Genomic DNA, 20,371 nt, shown 5'->3' with positions numbered 1-20,371 from the left:
ATTTTTCTCTGAGGCTTGCTTCCAATGTTCTATTTCAGTGTCCAGGTGTTATGACGTTTATATCTGCTCGGCTCTATCGACAAGACTTTTAATGACAGCTCTCTTTTGTTGTGGATGGTGATTGGAGTTTTTATGCAAATATCTGTTGGTATGTGTTACTTTCCAAAAAACTTCATGTTCCAAACTTCCATCGGATCTTCCCATAACTAAAACATCCAAGAAAGATATTTTGTTATCATTTTCCATTTCCATGGTGAACTGGATTTTTGGATTAATTTTATTTAGATGATCAAAGAATTCGTTCAAAGCCTTTCTACCATGGCGCCAAACCACAAATGTGTCATCTGCAAACTGATATCAGTGAGATGGTTTCTTATTTGCTTTGTCCAGAGCTGATTGTTCGAATTTCTCCACATAGAAATTAGTGATCACCGGACCTAATGGCTACCCATTGCTACTCTGTCAAGTTGCTCATAAAATTCATCGTCCCACTGGAATTGACTCAATGTACAGCAATGTCTAAAAAGAGCAGTCAAATCTCCTGGAAAAATATCCATTATGAAAATCATAACTACGTTAACTGGAATCATAGTGAATAATGACACTATGTCAAAACTTACAAGAATGTATTCAGGAGCCAGAATTAGTCCTTCAAGTTTCTCAATAAAATGACGCCAGCCTTTTATATATTAGTCAGTTTTCCCAATATATGGTTGTAAACGAGTTGCTAGATATCTTGCTATTTTGTTTGTGGGGAAATTGATGGCACTAACTATTGGTCTCGAAGGAAAATCTATTTTATGAATTTTGAGAACACCATAGAGTCTTAGGACACATAGCTTCACTCTTCAACTAAGCTCTTTTATCTCCTTTTTGGATAGAGGTAGATGACTTAGACAATTTATTTTCCTCAGTATGCTGGCTGTAGGGTCCTTTGTAAGTTTTTGTACTGTCCTGAGGTTAAAAGGTTCAGAATTTCACTTCGATAATCCTCTGTATTCATAACAACAGTAACATTCCCTTTATCAGCAGGAAGAACTACTATCTTCTCATCTGCATTTAAATCTCTGAGAGCCTTCCTCTCGCCTTTTGTTAAATTACTTTCCAAAGGTTTAATGTGGCATAAGACCATAGTGGTTTCAATTCAAATCACATTTGCAGATTCCTTGGGGAGATTTCATATACCTACTTTTATAATCGCTATAATATCTTCAACTGGTACTCTGTTAGGTGTTACAGCATAGTTTCCTCCTTTTGCAAGGACGAAAATCTAGTCTTGAGATAACTCTCTCTCTCTCTCCAAATTGTTAACAACAGTATCAGACATCACCGTATTGCTTGTAGCCGCTACATTAGTTTGTAACTTTTTCTTACGTCTACTCATAGTCGTTTCCATCATAGCTTCCATAGATGTAAATGTAAGGCAATTTATTTTATTCCACAGATCTATCTGTATCTTACCAGCAAGGAATAAATGCAGTTTCAGTAACTTACAGTCAACAGAATCCATTTCTCATCTTGTGTAATGTATCCTTTCTCGGAGTAGTGCTCTTTCTGTACAATCACAAATCCAATGCACCCGAGCTGTCCAGAACGTCCTCTTCAGCTTTAAAAAGTTCGATATAGAAGATGAGTCTCTACAGTGTAACAAGAAGGTTAAAGCACATATTAGATGTGCCCTGTTCTTATGTAAAAATTCGACGTGTGACTGATTTTGAGAAATCCTCCCCATAGAGTCTTCTGATCATGTCCAGGACTGCACTGGACATCTTCAGAGGTGCTCCTCTGCTGAGTCTTGCCGACAGTCTGATGGAAGTTTGGAACATAAAGTTTTTTGGAAAGTAACATATACTGACAGATATTTGCATAAAAACTCCAATCACCATCCACAACAAAAGAGGGGTGTCATGAAAAGTATTGTCAATAGAGCCGAGCAGATATGCACGTCAGAACACCTGGACACTGAAATAAAACATTTGAAGCAAGCCTTCAATAAAAATGACGACTCAGGGAAAGAGGTAAAGAGAATTTTATGACCAAGGAACAGAAGACTGAAGGACAGGGATGAATCACAACAACGGAAAAATACAGTTTCTCTCCCTTTTATTAAAAAAGTAACGGATCAGATTGGTAAGATTTTACAGAAACATGACATCAGACTAGCCTTTAGACCAACAAAGAAAAGAAGTCAAATATTCCGATCTGTGAAGATAAACGCCCTCCTCTGTCAACATGTAGTATATACAAAATTCTGTGTATGTGTGGTAAAGTTTATATTGGAACTACCAAGAGGAGTGTAAATACATGGCAAAAAAAGCACAAAAGTCTTTGCTGACTAGGAAAATAGAGAAATCACCTGTAGCAGAGCATGCTTTTCAGTCAGGAAACCATGAAGTGAAGTTTTCTGAAACAAAATTTTACCTACAACGTCAAATTATTATCCATGACGATGTAGAGAAGCCATTGAAATTTATAAGCATCAGGATAATTTTAATAGAAAAGAGGAGGCAGTGAAACTTAGCAACTTATGGAAAGTAGCTCTGCAGAATCGCTAGACATTTTTATCTTTGATAAGGATTATCTCCGCTTATCCCGTGTTACTTTGACCACGCCCCCTTTCCTACAGTATATACATCGCTCTTTGGACGTCTGACCAGTCAGCAAGACTCAGTGGAGGGGCACCCCTGAAGATGCCTAGCACAGTCCTGGATGAAACACCAGGAACGAAAGAGTTACATGGACCACGACCTCACTTCCTGAAAGGCTTACCAGCTGCTATTATCCTTACTGCTGCAGAACACTCCATTCTTTGCACTTCCTCTTTACGATGACGCTTCTCAGTTCCTTGGTGGACTGAGGCCTGCCATGACGCAATTCACAAACGGAGACATGATCTCCACATTTTTAACCGTTGTCCTATGATGGCAAACTGCATTCATTATAAACACATGCGTGCAAAATGTCATTGTGTTCTTCGGGAAAGCAAAAAAAGCTAGCTGAATTTCATTCACTAGTTCTTTTAACAGTTCCACCCCTTCCTCTGTTGTGTGGACCAACTTCCAATGGCTCTCTGGGACCTAGATCCATTCACTAATTTCTGGCGTGAAAGTAGCAGACGATGTTATCGTGGACCCTATTGCTATCTCCAACACCTCGGATCACCATTTTGCGGAAATTTCGAACTCTTTCCACTATCTATCTGCCTTCCTCTATCAGAAATGAGTGGAGAAGGCTCAGGCGATACCCTTCTCTTCTGAGCTTCTCAGAATCATGAATCAGACAAAATTTCAGTTGATGTGATAAATGGCAGCTAGCCCTAAATGTGGAAAAATATAAGTTAGTGCAGATGAGTAGGAAAGTCAAACTTCTAATGTTCAGATACAGTATTATTAGTGTCCTGCTTGACACAGTCAAGTCATTTAAATATTTGGAGGCAATGTTGCACAGCGATATGAGGTGGAATGAGCATCTGAGAACTGTTGTAGGGAAGGCAAATGGTTGACTTCAGTTTATTGGGAAAATTTTAGGAGTGGTTCATCCGTAAAGAAGACTGTAGCATGCTAGTGCAAACTATTCTTGAGTACTGCTTGAGTGGTTTGCATCCGTACCAGGTCAGATTTAAGGAAGACATCAAAGCAATTCAGAGACAGGCTGCTAGATTTGTTACCAGTAGATTCGAATAACATGTAAGTGTTACAGAGAAAGGAAATGGCAAGTAGTGGTACAAGGTACCCTCCACCTTACCAGTGTATGGTGGCTTGCAGAGTATTGATGTAGATGTAGACATAGATGTAGAGGTATGTCGAATTCTCCCCTCTCTGAATTACCAATATTGAGACTATATCAATTTGTGGGTTGTAATTTAAGAGATTAACTAACAGGACCAGATTTTCTGCCACCTGTCTGAATGGAGCACATTACCTGGTGTTCGTTTGAGAAGTGTTGCCACAGTTGTTGGAGACTGTACCTGTTGTTGTCCATGACAGGATATGGTTGCAACCATATGGTACACTGTTATTCATGAGGACCTGAACTACAGATACAGTATACTCATCATTTGATAAACAGACAACAAGAATACTTGAAAAAATGCAGGAAAATTGTGTGCATTGTAATTCATGCAGTGAGACTAGAGATTGTCACTTTGAACAGCTGTTAAGAACTTTAGTTATTTTCTCCATGTTTAGAGAGAGCTCTCCATCTGTATTCCTAGTTAATGAAGAGCCACTGTAGTTGCTAATATATTCTAGATTTTATTCCAAAACCTATTTTGGCCTTTTCATTTAAATTATTTTCTAGTGTCTTTCAAAATAGGTGAAACATAAAAGCCGGTCATAAGCTAAAATAAAGAACGTATTAGTAATTGGAGTATTCATTAATACTTAAGCTGTTGCTATCAAGTTTAAGTTTTTTATGTCAATAAAAACTAAGTATTGATTTCTGACTGTTATTCCCTTACCTCAATGGACCCGTTTTAAGATCCTCTGTAATCTACATAATTTTGACCCCAAATGCATAGGAACATGAATAAAACTAAATTAGCTGATATGCTATTATATAAACTGGTGCGCAAAACTTAAGGATGAAACTAACTTTCACACCATGTGTCATGCCTAGTAACATTGCTTTATCAAATTTGGATCTCTCATAAAAAGAACTGCTACAGTATAGTACAGAAAATAACTGAAACAAATATGCAATAAGATGAACTGAAATAATACTTTCATTCAAACACAATAATTACACTGCTGTCACTGTCATTTATGATGGTCCCCTGGGCATTACAAAATGTATAACATTGTTCTTAATAGGATGTGTGACCACCAGGCATGGCAATTCATGCTCTGCCATGTGCTCCCATGCTGGCCATAAGGTTGGTAAGGTGTTCTTGTGGCAGGGCATTTCATTCCTCCATCAATGAGGTTGACAACTCCTAAATGGTCATTGGTGCGTGTGGACATATTGCAGGATACCCTCCCAATGAAACCTACCCATCCTAGACAGGATTTAAGCCAGGTAAATGGGCACACCAGTCTATTTGCCAAATGTTCTTTTGTTCCAAGAGCTCCTCCACTTGTGCAGTTTTATGTGGTTGCATACTGTCAATCACAAAAATGAAATTGAAGCCAAATGCACCTCTGATAAAACGTACATAAGAAAGGCATACAGTGTCATAAGACTGACCTGTGAGTGTACAGTGTTTGAAGACATGGTCAGTACAGTATACCTCCCCAGACCATAACATCTGGACTACTGAAACAATCATGTTTGACTAAGTTCCTCATTGTGTTACGTGTTCCCAGCTCTCACCTTGTGCGGGTACATAATGAATACAGAACATTGTGAGACATAATCATTTTGGTGCTGCTGATGCTGTGGTGTGGGGAGGCATAACATTGATTGGGTATACTGACTTCCAAATCTTAGCACACAGTACAGTCACTGGCTGTTATTGTGACACTGTGCTCCTTCTCTTTGTGTGTCTGTCAGAGGTGCATTTGGCCCTGATTTTATTTTTATGGGTGACAATGCGTAACTGCTTTGAATTGCACAAGTGGGGCAGCTCTTGGAACCAGATTGTTTTCGGCAAACTGAACTGATCTGCCTGTCAATCCCATGAAGCACATGTGGGATGCATTGGGACACATATTGCAGCATGCCAACGTGCACTAAATACCACTGAATAGTTGTCAACTGCACTGCTGGACGAATGGAATGTCCTACTTATAAGAACTCCTTACCAATCTTGTGGCCAGCATTGGAGCATGTTGCAGAGCATGCTCTGCTGTGTGTGGCAATCATACATACTATTAAGTATCTAACCCCCCCCCCCCCTTTTTGTCATGTCCAGGGGACATACCTTCAGCGAAATTATTGTCTTCAAATAAAAGTGTCTTTTCTGTTCATCCCATTGTTCTTTCATTCTGTTACCTTCTGTACTATACTGTAGTAGTTCATTGTATGTGTGGTCCAAATTTCATTGGGCTATGTTACTAGACAGTGACGCATCACATGAAAGTTACTTTTGTCCATAAGCCTTTCACACCAGTGTATTGTGGCTTTTGTGACTGTATGTGGACACAAATTCGCAAAGTGGTCATACATAAGTGACATAAGTAAACAAGGTGAGAAATGTAACACTGTATGCACTACTTCATACTTAAATAGTCTGACATGCTGTTTTGATTGTAAATTATGTGTTTCACATGGTGACATTAAAATAAAATCCTTTAGAAGCGTAAGGGGTAAACTTCTTGATTAATTGTGCCCTGCTAAAAGACACAGCTGGAGATGAATCACATGAAGGCTGTCAAGAAAGTAGCCTCTATTAGGTTATAAATTAAATAATGGAATAATTGAAGCAAATGTATAATAAATATCTTAAACTACATTTCTGTATAACATCCCTAATAAAACATCATTCAAATTTAAACATTTATATCTGTCTTAATAGGACAGTCACACTGCACAAAATTCTGCTAACTGAGACTGCAGGTATCCTATGACTGAAATTAATTTCTGGTGACTTTGCTGGGAGCTAAGACACTTTTTCATGCGAATGATGAGGTGGGAATACCTGGAGGAAAATCATAGCATGAATCTTCAGAACTGTCATGTTTGAATTGATGCAGTAATTCTTGATTTCTGAACAACATATGGTTGAGCTTTCTAATACAAAAGTATGAAAATGTTAATCAAGAGACTACATAATGAGATTTTCACTCTGCAGCAGAGTGCGTGCTGATATGAAACTTCCTGGCAGATTAAAACTGTGTGCCAGACCGAGACTCGAACTCGGGACCTTTGCGTTTCGCGGGCAAGTGCTCTACCAACTGAGCTACCCAAGCACAACTCACGCCCCCTTCTGCCAGGACCTCGTCTCCTACCTTCCAAACTTTACAGAAGCTCTCCTGCGAACCTTGCAAAACTAGTACTCCTGAAAGAAAGGAGACGAGGTACTGACAGAAGTAAAGCTGTGAGGACGGGGCGTGAGTCGTGCTTGGGTAGCTCAATTGGTAGAGCACTTGCCCGTGAAAGGCAAAGGTCCGGAGTTCGAGTCTTGGTCTGGCACACAGTTTTAATCTGCCAGGAAGTTTCAAGAGACTAAAAGTTGAATATTCTTCAAAGTTTTCTTAAAGTCTCACAATAGGCTTCAGAAGTGATTTTCCTTCCACATTCCAAAAAATCCACAACATGTTTCCTTTACTTTAAGAGTTGCAAAAAATAGTAGCTGTAATGTTCCTGCCTGACAGTGTTCGGCATGTTTTCTTTGTTCTGCTGGGCAATGCAGTAAGATCCCTCACCACTAGCTGCTGTTTTGTCTCCACGTTAGCATTTGAAACCAAAGTCTTATAACAGGTCGGGATTCTGTTCAGTAGTCCTCTTCCAGCACTGTAACCAAAAAGGAAGTCCAGAGAAATGGTCATTTGTTGAGATTTGTACAAGGGTCAGTCAATGGAAAAAGGTTTTCAGTTGCCTGTGGACCATAATTGTACCCAGGTGTGTACCTCTTTGTCAAAGCAAATTCACCGCCATGAAAAACTTTCCTCAGGGCTCCAAAAATATGGAAATTGCATGGGGAGAGACTGAGCACACATGTTGTCAAGGTTTTTCAATTATCTTGACGAAGTTTCACTGGAACATCCTCACACGTCCTCCATACAGTCTCAATCTCTCCCCATGCACTTTCCATATTTTTGGAGTCCTGAAGGAAGACAGGGATAGCAGTCAATTTGCTTTGGACAAAAAGGTGTGTACATGGATGATTCTATAGGCAGCCAAAAACAGTTTTCCAAAAAGGCACTGACTATCTTCTCTCACAGTGGGATAAATGCAATTCCTTTTGAAATAATCATCTTGATCTGTCTGATTTTCATTTGACTGCTTGTTGTGGATTAAGCAATGGAAACTCCCAGTAGGAATAGTGTCACAGAAGAAGCTGAGTAGCACCGTGGTGTAGTGTTTATGATACTAAACTGTTGCATTGAGGGTCGTGAGTTCAAAAATCACCTGGTCTGTACAATTTTAATTTCTATATTCGGTTCTAGTACATTCTACAAGTATCCACAAATGGCAAGAATCATTGTACAGGAATGTTCTGTTGCTGTATATATACTGTATGTCTTCTGGCCAGAGTTAGTTCGCTCCGTGCTCTTGTAAGTGCAAGTGCTGAATAAACCTTTGTTAAGTGAAGTTAGTGTTCAGTCATTCATCTGGCTACACCTTCTTCTACGTGACATTATTTTGGTGGAGATGCCAGGTATTGGAACTTGTGATAGTGCACATTATCATCGACGACACACTGGCTCCCATCAGGTCATGACAGAGCTGCTGTTTACGTGGCAAGAAACCTGAGTTCGAGCAATATTCAACATATCGCAGTCTTTCGGAGACAGAGGAGGAGGATATTACGATGACAACAACTGCGTGCCACCACATGAGACATCCTTCCAGGTTCTCTGGTGATGATGGCCAAGATCCAAACAAGGGGCTGAAGGTATATGAGCATATAGCCAAATTTAACAAATGGGATGACACCGTGTGTTTGGCTAACATATTTTTCTACTTGGAGGACACTGCCAAGTGATGGTATGAGAACAATGAGGAGAAGTTCACAAGCTGGGAAGCATTCCAGGTGGAACTGCACAAGTATTTCGGTGACACAGACTGAAAGAAGTGCAAGGCTGAAGATAAAAAATTAAAGAGCAGGGCACAGCGTAAAGGAGAAACTACAGCATCCTACATTCAAGACGTCTTGGAGCTGTGTAAAATAGTTGTTTGTAGAATGAAGGAGGAAGATAAGGTTGCACATCTCATGAAGGGGTTTGCTGAGGACATATATCAAGCCCTACTCCTGAAGGAGGTTTCGACAGCAGACAACTTCATAAAATGGTGCCAGTATATTGAGACAATGCATAAACAAAAATTACATGCAAGAAGTTTTAAGGGCTTCCAAACATATTGATGTCTGTGGTTGAGGAAGCTACTGATCTCACAAGTGTTCATCATCAGATAGTGAGAGAGGAAGCTCAGAAGGTACGTGGATTGCACGATGAGCAAAAAACTGAGATGCTTCAAGAGGTCATAAGGGAGGAAGTGGAAAAGACATTGAACTCAATCTCTTGTCCTTCATTTCCCTTTAAAACAGTGAAAAAAAACGAGACCCAGGTAGAGTTACATTCCTACAATGCCACATGAGGAACCTGTTTGGGCACCAAGGAAGACTGACATCTGGAGGACCCAGGCTAACAAACCAGTATGTTTTCACTGTGGATGACTGGGACATGTGGTGCGCTATTGTTGAGAAAGGGAGCGGACATTTGATGACGCCCATACCAGAAGACTGATCTTAGCTGACGCCAACTCCAGGACAACGAAGATGAACAAGATGATGTGGGTGCAGGACGACATAGGTCACCAGACACAGCCCTTAGAATTCATCGTCTTACGAGAGTGTAGTCATGAAGTCATTCTCAGATGGAACTTTGTGAAAGATTCTCATGCAATTATAGATTATGGTCGCTTGAAGATTATGCTAGACAAGATGAGATAATGTGGACAGGAAGATGCGCATCCGAGTGTGTGAAGACTGTGTGCTGGACGAAATGATCATTCCTGCAGTCAGCACTAGAAAGATAACTGTCACTTGTCATGCCATGCATCAACCCATGGATCTTGTAGTGGAATGTAAGAGAAGCATACCACTGAAGAATAACATGGTCATCCCAGGCTCTGTCCTCTTGTTTAAGAACAGGTTCGAGGAATTTTAGATAATTAACTGTCGCCGAGAACCGCAGATCCTTCCAAGACGCATGTGCATAGCAAACACTGAGCTGTTAATTGAAGAACAGCTGAGCATCATAGAAACCTCCCATGCCACAGGTGAAGAGCAAATTAGACAAATTGATGGTGAAGCACCGGATTAGCACTGGAGACCATTAACCAATAAGCCAGAGGGCATACCATGTGTCAGCAAGGGAATGTCGAATAATTCACAATGAGGTAGAGAAAATGATGAAGAATGACATCATTCAGCCTTTGCAGAGCCCACAGTCATCACCAGTGATCCTCGTCAGGTAGGAGGATGGCAGTTGGGACTTACGTGTTGATTAAAGGAAGCTTAACTAAAAAGGACGTCTACTCTCTTCCACAAACTGACGATACACTAGATTGTCTGAAAGGAGCTATGTTTTTCTCAACCACGGACATGTACTCAGGATACTGGCAGATTGAAGTAGATGAGGCTGATCATGAGAAAACTGCGTTCATCACCCCTGAGGGCCTATATGAGTTAAAGGTAATGCCATTTAGTTTGTGTAATGCAGCAGAAACTTTTGAATGGAAGATGAATAATCTTCTAAGGCACCTGAAGTGGACAATGTGTCTTTGTTATTTAGATGACATTATAGTATTCTCAGATACATCTGATGACCATACAAAAAGACCAAGGCCTTTCTTAAGTGTCTCTAACAAGGCAGACTGGAACTTAATCCAAAAAAGTGCCTCTTTGGAGCAAAAGAAATCAAAATACTTGGACACCTTGTGTCAAACAAAGGTGTGAGGTCAGACCCAGAAAAGGTGAGATCTATAACGGAATTTCCTATTCCTAAAAGTATTATAGATGTGAGAAGCTTCCTCAGATTATGTTCTTATTACCGTTGTTTTATCAAAGACTTATGTATCAAAGTCAGGTCACTCCAAGAGTTGTTAAAAGCCAATGCTAAATTTATCTGAAGTGAAGCTCAACAAGATTCTTTTGATGTGCTGCGAAAAGCTCTGACGACTGACCCTGTACTTGGTCCGTATGAGGAGGGAGCATCTACAGAATTACATGTGGATGCCAGTGGGTATGGGATTAGTGCTGTTCTGGTGCAGATTTGAGGTGGGAAAGAGAAGATTATAGCCTATGCTTCTAGGACACTTACAAAAGCCAAGAGAAACTACTCAACTACAGAAAGAGAATGTCTTGCTGTGATCTGGGTCACGTGCAAATTTCGACAATATCTCTATGGAAGGCCATTCACAGTTGTTACAGACCATCATTCACTTTGTTGGTTGACAGGTCTTAAGGATCAAACAGGACTATTCACCAGGTGGGCACTACGTCTTCAAGAGTATGACATTACCATAGTGTTCAAAAGTGGAGGAAAATACCAAGATGCCAACTGTCTCTCAAGAAACCCTGTGCAAAACCATCAAGACATTGATGAAGATAGTGACTGTCTTGCTGCACTGCAGGATCTCTCTGCTGAGCATAAGAAGGATGCCAAGATATCTCAACTTATACTTGCCTTAAATCGGTTAAAGGACGTGAAAGAACAATTAAGGTAGTTAATGCATTACTTTGCAAGAAAAACTTTGATCTGTGTTGGAAAGAGGTGGGTACCAGTGATTCCTAAACACATGCGCTTAGATGTTCTACAGAAATTTCATGACACACCTGATGCAGGACATTTAGAATTTATTAAGACATATGATAGGGTCTGCAAGAGAGTTTTCTGACCAGGTGTATTTAGGAGTGTCCGTCACTATGTGTCGCACTGTTGAGAGTGCCAGAGGAGAAAGGCAGTTCCTCGGAAACCACCTGGCCAACTCATACCAATTCCACCAGCCCAAACGCCTTTCCAGTATGTTGGGATTGACCTCCTTGGACGATTTCCAACATCTGCTAGTGGCAGTAGATGGATTATTGTTTGCACTGATTATCTGACATGCTATGCCTTTACAAAAGCTGTGAAAACAGCCGAAGCATTTGCAGTAGCCAAATTTATTGTGGAAGACATTGTATTAAAACATGGTGCCCCAAGGTTGTTAGTTATGGATCAAGGGAAAGTTTTTCAAACAAATCTTGTGACAGAGATAAACTGTCAGCGCAACATTAATTATCACTTGACGACTGCCTACCATCTGCAAACTAACGGGCTTACTGAATGCCTTAATAAGACCTTGGCTGACATACTATCAATGTTTGTCAATGTTGAGCAGAGCAACTGGTATGAGGTGCTATCTTTCATGACGTTTGCCTACAACAACGCCAAACAAGACCCCACAGGATTTACGCCATTTTTCCTGGTGCATAGGTGTGAGGTGGCTATGATGATGGACACTGTGTTTCCGTTACATCCTGATGACATGGACAACAACTACATCAGCCAGGTGTTAACCAGAGTTGAGGAAGCTCAGCAGTTCGCTCAACTCCACACACTGCATGCTCAAGAAAACAATCGCTGAAGGTATGACATGAGCCACCGCCCTGTTGTCTACCATCCTGGTGACCTCGTCTGGATTTTCACTCCTGTTCAGAAGGTTGGGCTCTCTGAGAAGCTCCTCAGGCGATACTTTGGACCTTATAAGGTTGTAAAACAATTGTCTGATGTTACTTATGAAGTTGAAGATTTCGATCTAGACACAAGATGACGAAAACTCAGAGATACGGTCCACGTCCATCGAATGAAGTCCTATAAGAATCCTGCAACTCAGGGTAAATTTGAGGCTCCAGTGACAGGCAACAAGCGGAAATGTGATGAAGAGCAAATCGGCAAAAGAAGTTCTAAGAAGTTCACCACCAGGGTGAGAATCAGTCATCAGGGGTCGTTCCTGGAATAAGAGGACATAACACTTATGGAGGGAGCAATGTCACAGAGAAGATGAGTAGCACCGTGATGTAGTGGTTGTGTTAGTAAACTGTTGCGTGGAGGGTCATGAGCTCAATACTCACCTGGACTGTACAATTTTAATTTCTGTATTCGGTTCGAGTACATTCTAAAAGTATCCACAAATGGCAAGAATGATTGTACTGGAACATTCTGTTACTGTATATATACTGTATGTGTTCTGGCCGAAGGCAGTTCGCTCTGGACTCTTGTATGTGCAAGTGCTGAAAAAACCTTCGTTAAGTGAAGTTAGTGTTTGTCATTCATCTGATTACACCTTTTTCTATGTGACAATATTAACAGTGTAGGAAAAGACACATTGCTACTTACCATAAAGAAGACATGTCAAGATGCAGACAGACACAATTAAGACATTCACATAAAGCTGCCAACTACAGTATGTGCCAGAATGCAACTATCACATGGGACATAAGCAGCAATCTGGAGGGTCTGGGGAAGGGGAAGAGTAGTGGTGTACGGATGGGGAGAGAGACAAACGCTGTCTGGTGCGTGCACAGGGATTAGACTGCCAACAGGCACAGTGTCAGGAGGTTGTGGAGTGGAGAGATGGGGAAAAAAGAACAAAAAAGAAAGAGCGTGGGGAAAGATGGGTGGATGCATTGGCAGAGGACTACAAATAAACAAGGTGAGAGATGAGAATGGGGAGAAGGAGATAAGAGAGAAGGGGTGGAAAGTGTTGAATGGAGGGTACAGGGACAGTATATTACCATAGATTGAGGCCAGGATAATTACGGAAACGGTAAATGTGTTATAAGGGTAACTCCTATCTGTGCAGTTCAGAAAAGCTGATTGTGGAGGGAAGGATCCAGATGGCTGGGTAGTGAAGCAGCCATTGAAATCAAGTGTGTTATGTTCAGCTGCACGTTGTGCCATAGAGTGGTCTACTTTGCTCTTGGGTGCAGTTTGGCAGTGGCCATTCATCCTGCAGACAGTTGGTTGGTAATCGTACCAAGATAAAAATCTGTGCAATGACTGCAGCAGAACTGGTAAATGACATGGCTGCTTTTACAGGTGGCCCAGCTCCTGATGGGGTAGGATAAACCTGTGACAGGACTGGAATAGGAAGTGCCGGGTAGGTGGATTGGGCAGGTTTTGCACCTGTCACTTCCACAGGGATATGATCTTTGTCGTAAGGGGTTGGGTTTGGGAGTGGCCTAAGGATGTACTAGGACATGGTGGAGGCATTCTCACCTTCGTAGTAGCAATACTGAGCCACACTGATACTTGTACCTTGAGCAGAGTGACAAAATGATTGACAAAGAAGATTTATTTACACAGTGGAAGATCCAGGATGGAATAATGGCAATATTATGAAAACAATGGACTGCTACTCACCATATAGCGGAGATGTTGAGTCGCAGATAGGAACAGCAAAAAGTCTGTCAAGCAAGTAAACTTTTGGCCGAAAAGGCTTTAATGGTAATGAGACAAATACAATTTACACACACATGATCACTGTGTGTGTGTGTGTGTGTGTGTGTGTGTGTGTGTGTGTGTGTGTGAAATGCCGATGAAGAACTTTTTTGCTGAAAGCTTACTTGTTTGACAGTCTTTTTTGTTGTGCATATCTGTGACTCAATATCTCCACTGTATGGTGAGTAGCAGTCTACCATATATTGCCGAAGATTTATTTATTTATTTATTGAGTATTCAGTCTTCTGACTGGTTCGATGTGGCCCAACACGAATTCCTCTCCTGCTCTACCCTCTTCATCTTAGAGTAGCACTAGCACCCTATAGATATTCCAATCTCTGTCTTTTCCTACAGTTTTACCCTCTACAGCTCTTTTTAGAACCGTGGAATCTGTCCCTTCTTCATATCAATGTTTTCCATATGTTCCATTCTTCATGAATTCTGTACAGAAATTCCTCATTATTTATTTAATCTTTCCAGCTAAGTTTCAGTATTCTTCTGTAGCACAATCAGCTTAAAAGCCCGTGCATCCAAGCTTCTGACAACAATAATATACAGAAGAAGGGAAAAGAAAATTCAGGATAAGTTAGATGACAGTGAGTTTGGCATTAGGAAAGATAAAGGCACCAGAGGGGCAGTTCTCATATAGAGCTTGATAACAGAAGCAAGACCAAAGGGAAATGAAAACATGCGCATAGGATCTGGTGACCTACGAAAAGCATTTGACAATGTAAAATCATCTCAAATGATTTGACACTCTTCTGTTCCATTTCTCCCACTGCCCATGATTCACTACCATACAATGCTGTGCTCCAGATCTGCATTCTCAGAAATCTCTTCCCCAAATTAAGACTTGTGTTTGCTACCAGTAGACTTCTCTTGGAATGCCCTCTTTACCTGTGCTAGTCTGCCTTTTATGTCTTCCTTGCTTTGTCTGTCATAGGTTATTTTGCTTCCATGGTAACAGAATTCCTTAACGTTGTGACCACCAATTTTGATGTTAAGTTTCTCACTATCTTCATTTTTACTACATCTCACTACTATTGTCTTTTCTGGTTTACTCTCAGTCTATATTCTGTATTCATTGGACTGTTCATTCCATCCAACAGATACTGCAATTCTTCATCACTTTCACTGAGGATAGCAATGTTACTAACAAATCTTATCTTTGATGTTCTTTCACCGTGAATTTTAGTCCCACTCTTGAACCTTTCTCAAATGGCTCTGAGCACTATGGGACTTAACATCCAAGGTCATCAGTCCCCTAGAACTTAGAACTACTTAAACCTTAATGAACCTAAGGACATCACACACATCCATGCCCGAGGCAGGATTCGAACCTGCGACCGTAGCGGTCGTGTGGTTCCAGACTGAAGCACCTAGAACCACTCGGCCACACCGGCTGGCTCTTTTTCTCTCAATGCTTCATTAATGTATAGATTGAACAGTAGGGGCAAAAGACTGCACCCTGTCTTACATCATTTTTTATCCGAGCACTTCATTTTTGGTCTTCCAAACTTATTGTTTCCTCTTTGTTCTTGTGCATATTGTATATTACCCATCTTTCTCTATAGCTTATTCCTGTTTTTCCAAAATTTTGAACAACTTGAATCATTTTACATTGTCAAATGCCTTCTGTAGGTCACCAAATTGTATGAGCATGTTTTCATTTCCCTTCAGCCATGCTTGTGTTATCAAGCTCAATGTGAGAACTGCCTTCTGGTATCTTTATCTTTCCTGATGCCAAACTGATCGTCATCAAACTTATCCTGAATTTTCTTTTCCCTTCTTCGGTATATTATTGTTTTCAGAAGCTTGGATGCGAGGGCTTTTAATCCAATTGTGTGATAGTTGCTGCACTTATCTGCTCTTGCTAGCTTCAGAATTGTGTGGATGACATTTTTCCGAACATCTGATGGCATACTGTGTCTCAAAGATTGTACAGACTAACGTGTATCGTCGTTTTGTTGCCAAATCCCACAGTGATTTTTGAAATTCTGAGGAAATATTGTCTATCCCTTCTGCTTTATTTGATCTCAAGTCTTCTAGTGCTCTATTAAATTCTGTAATACTGGATCCCCTACATTATCCATATTGAGTCCAGTTTCCTCTTTCATCAAGTCATCAGACAAGTTCTCCCCCTCAAAGAGGTCTTCAGTGTACTCTTTCTACCTATCTGCTCTCCATTATGTGTTTAACTGTGTAATTCTGATTGTAATTTTAAAGTTACCACCCTCCCTTTCGATTTCACCACAGGAAGTTTTGAATTTTCTATATGCTGAGTCAGTCCTCTCAGCAGTCGTTTTCATTTTGAATTCTTCACACCTTTCCTGCAGCCATTTCTCCTTCACTGCTCTGCAGTCCCTATTTATTTCATTCCTAAGGAATTTATGTAGCTGTATTCCTGTCTTTCGCCAAACATTTTTGTATATCCTCCTTTTGTTGATAAATTGAATTATTTCATCTTTACCCACAGTTTATTCACAGCTTTGTTCCTTCTACATATGTTTGTCTGTCCAACATCTGTGATTGCCTTTTTAAGAGATGTCCACAATTGTTCAACTGAACTGCCTACTATGGCTTACCACATTATCCACATCCTTAGCACTCTTCAAATGCATCTCCTCATTCATCAGTTCCTCAGTATCCCTCTTCCTTCCATATTGATTCCTCCAGACAATTCTCTTGGACTTCAGTCTACTCTTCATCATTACTAAATTGTGGTCTGAGTTTATATCTGCACCTTGTTATGCCTTATAATCCATATCTGATTTCAAAACCTCTGCCAGACCATGATGTAATCCAGCTGCAATTTTCCCATGTCTCTGAGTCATTTCAAAATATACCTCACCCTATTGTGATTGTTAAACAGGGTATTCACTACAACCATACAAATTTATTGCAGAACGCAGTCTATCTCCTCTCTCATTCCTATTGCCAAGCCCATTTTCTTCCATAACCCTTTTTTCTATTCCTTCCCCTACAGCTGCATTCAAATTGCCCAGATTATTAGGTTTTCATATCGCTTAGCATACTGAATTACCCTTTCAATATCCTCATATATTTTCTCCATCTTATAACAGAATGTAAAATCATATAAGTCTGTAATTTCTTTACATGTAATGTTTTATGTAAATATAGCCTTTGACTGTGAGTTTAACAACTAAGATACTGCTATCTTTGGCCATGTGGGAAGGAGGTAGATCTTTGGAAGAGGTGGTTGGCGGTCTTTTGATCTGGAGCGTGGGTTGGAGAATGTGGTGAAACAGATATGGTAGAAAACAATGTCTTATTTCATATTAGTGTAGAAGTGTTAAATGTGAATAAATGAATTAAATAGTGATGTACAAAACTAATGTAACGCTTCCTCTCTAAAAATCAAAATACCACGCCGCCCTACAAACCAGTTAGTCTCATCCAAACACAAAGAAAACTGCGGGAACTTCACAGTGGAATCACCTCTAGACTTCACGAAGACAACAACGCAGCCATCGATATGAGTTAAGTGCCAGACTGTTTGTACTTGCTAATGACCTTGGACTATAAATTTGAATCTCCTGTAGTTACTGAAGTCACCATGTGGACAAAGGAGTAGGACAACTCAGAGTGTGGAAATTTTAGGAAGAGGTCTGTTAAATTTGGGGGCTCGTCCGGGATATTACAGTTAAGTGCGATGAGACTAATTGTGCTTTGTTTGCAGGACAGTATAAACTTTATAATTTGTAAAACATGAATAACATTGTACATGTTTCCTGGACCCAAAAAAGTAGTGTGAGATCCAACAAAGTGCTGGCTTATTGGAGAGGTGGACCTGTGATCGACGTCGTGGTGTGAAAAGATAAGTACAATTCTTCTTTGTTTTAAACTTTTTGTCAAGACTGTCCAAACATGTGGTGTCATAATGAAGCTATCAGAAGAAATTAAAAATGAAGTGGAAGAAATGTTAGACTCAAACGTGTGTGGTGTAAGTGACGATCCAGATGACTCACAAACTGAAAGAAAACCGGATCAAGAGGACTGGATAAGGTTACTCTTTCCCAGAATGGGACAAATGCAGTCCGAATTAACAATGGCAATGAATTCAAATAGTGAATTCCTAGAATCAAAAATAAATGCATCCAGTGAATTGCTAGAAGCGAAATTAAACTTAACTAGTGAATCGCTGGAAGCAAAAATGAAAAGCAACGGTGATGTACTGAAAGAAGAGATCTCAAATTTAAAACTTCAGTTAGGAGAAAGTTTGAAGGGCATGAACTCTAAAATTGAGGCTATAGAAAATAAGTTTGTGAGCTTAGAAAATAAATTGGCCACAGGTAGCTCAAAGTCAAGGGAAAGAAATTGAAAGGTTAACCTCAGCTCAAAGAACTGTGGAGGAGAGGGTAGACAAATGAAGTCTAGATACAGAATCAAAAGTCAATTCCTTAGATGTTGAATTAAATAAGATACAAGAGTCTGTAAGATGTAATTTAAGTGTAATAGACAAGAGATTCACTGAAATACAAGATAATTTTGTGACTAGAAATTTATGTACGAATGGTGGAAGTGTGTGGAGTAATTCACCTGTAAAAAGTTTTCCTTGTGGTAATTTACACCCTGTAGACTTCTTACAACACTGCTCTGACTGTCTTGTTCCTGGTATGTCTGATAATCTAAAGATTAAATTTGTCTTGGGCAAACCAACATTTTGATGAGTGGGAAACGTTTGATGATTTTAAGAAGAGTTTCTTAAATAAGTTTTGGTCTGAGACTAAACAGGGTAGGATAAAATGTGAATTTTTAAATGGGCCTAGTTTCAGGGGCAGAAACCATTCAATGAAAGACTTTTGCAGTGATCAACTTAGGAAATTTGTGCATCTAGATAAACCCTTTCATGAAATGGCGCAAATGGATGCCCTTAAAAGAAGGTTACCTGAAAGAATACAGTAGGAATTAGTGCATGGACCTGACGACTGTTTAGACCAGTTTCTAAAATATATAGACAAATTAGACAGGGCAATGGAGAGAAATGTGCAACAGTTTAGTAATGGAAACCATTACAGTGGGAGGTGGAATTCTGATTACCAGGGGGAGAACCCTAGAAGGGACGATAGAGATTTTCGGAATGAACACCAATATGATAGAACAAGAGAGTACAATGGTAATGGGAGAGGGAGAAACTGGGAAAACAATGGTGTCACTAGGAACAACAGATGGGAAGGTAACAACAGAATTAATACAAATTGGTGGAGTGACAATAGAGGTAGCCATCCGGAAAACTCCAAACTGCCTCAATGAGGGTCCACAGCTTTGGGGCGAACAGATTTAAACATAATAGGACCACTAACTTTCACACAAAACCAAATAGTGTAAATAACTGTACCATTAACAAACAGGTTAAAAACCAGGACTATCAATTGAATTATATAAGTTTTGATAAAAAATTTTGGGATGCTATATGGCACAGTAGACTACCACAAAATAAACATAGGAGAGATCAAAGTTCTGAGTCAATTCTGGATGAGGAGATGTTAAGTGATTTTTACAGCTGGGCAAAAAGGGGAGAGCAAGCTAATAATGAAGAGAGTAATAAATGTTTTAGTTCAGAAATTGGGGGGTTGTTCACACAAGAAGGTAATAGTGAGTCAGCTGATGATAAACCTAAGCTACAGGAAAAAGAATCAACTATAGAAAGTGAGAAACAGAGAGAAATAGATGAAACTGCTAGTAAAGTATACCATAATAATGATGATGTTAGTATTCTTGATGTGAAAAGTATGGTAAACAAACCAATTTTTTTATTGAAATAAATAATGAAGTGTTGAAACTTGATGATAGTTGTGGTGACAAAGCAAAGGAATATGATAAGAATAGTGAAGTGACAGCTGAAAATCAATTGTTACATGTCTGTCCTGATCAGTTCATGGTTAATCAAAGTGGTGATAACAAAAGTGAAAAAATTGTGAAAGAATTAGATTTGCGTGATATTATTGAAAGTAAAGGAAGCCAATTTTTAGAAATTCTGTGGAACTAGTATAATGAGAGTTGTAGTAGCAAAGTGTTTTGGTATCATCTAGGTATAATTAGTAGAATTTTATGCCCAAGCTGGTGGGAGAGTAAAAGAAAGAGTCTGAGTGAAAGGTACATAAACAGTAGTGAGTTATTTTGTGTGCGGCCAAAGTGTAAACTTGATACTAGTAATTTAGAATCTGAAACTCAGGTAAACTTGATGAAGACTGAAAGGGAGGAAGTAGATGGAAATTATAAAGAAATTGAAAAAGATTTATTATATGAAGTTCCTGAGGGGA

Source organism: Schistocerca serialis, chromosome 5 (assembly GCF_023864345.2).
Source record: "Schistocerca serialis cubense isolate TAMUIC-IGC-003099 chromosome 5, iqSchSeri2.2, whole genome shotgun sequence".
In the NCBI taxonomy this organism is placed as follows: domain Eukaryota; kingdom Metazoa; phylum Arthropoda; class Insecta; order Orthoptera; family Acrididae; genus Schistocerca; species Schistocerca serialis.
Note: the sequence above shows the minus strand (reverse complement) of the source record.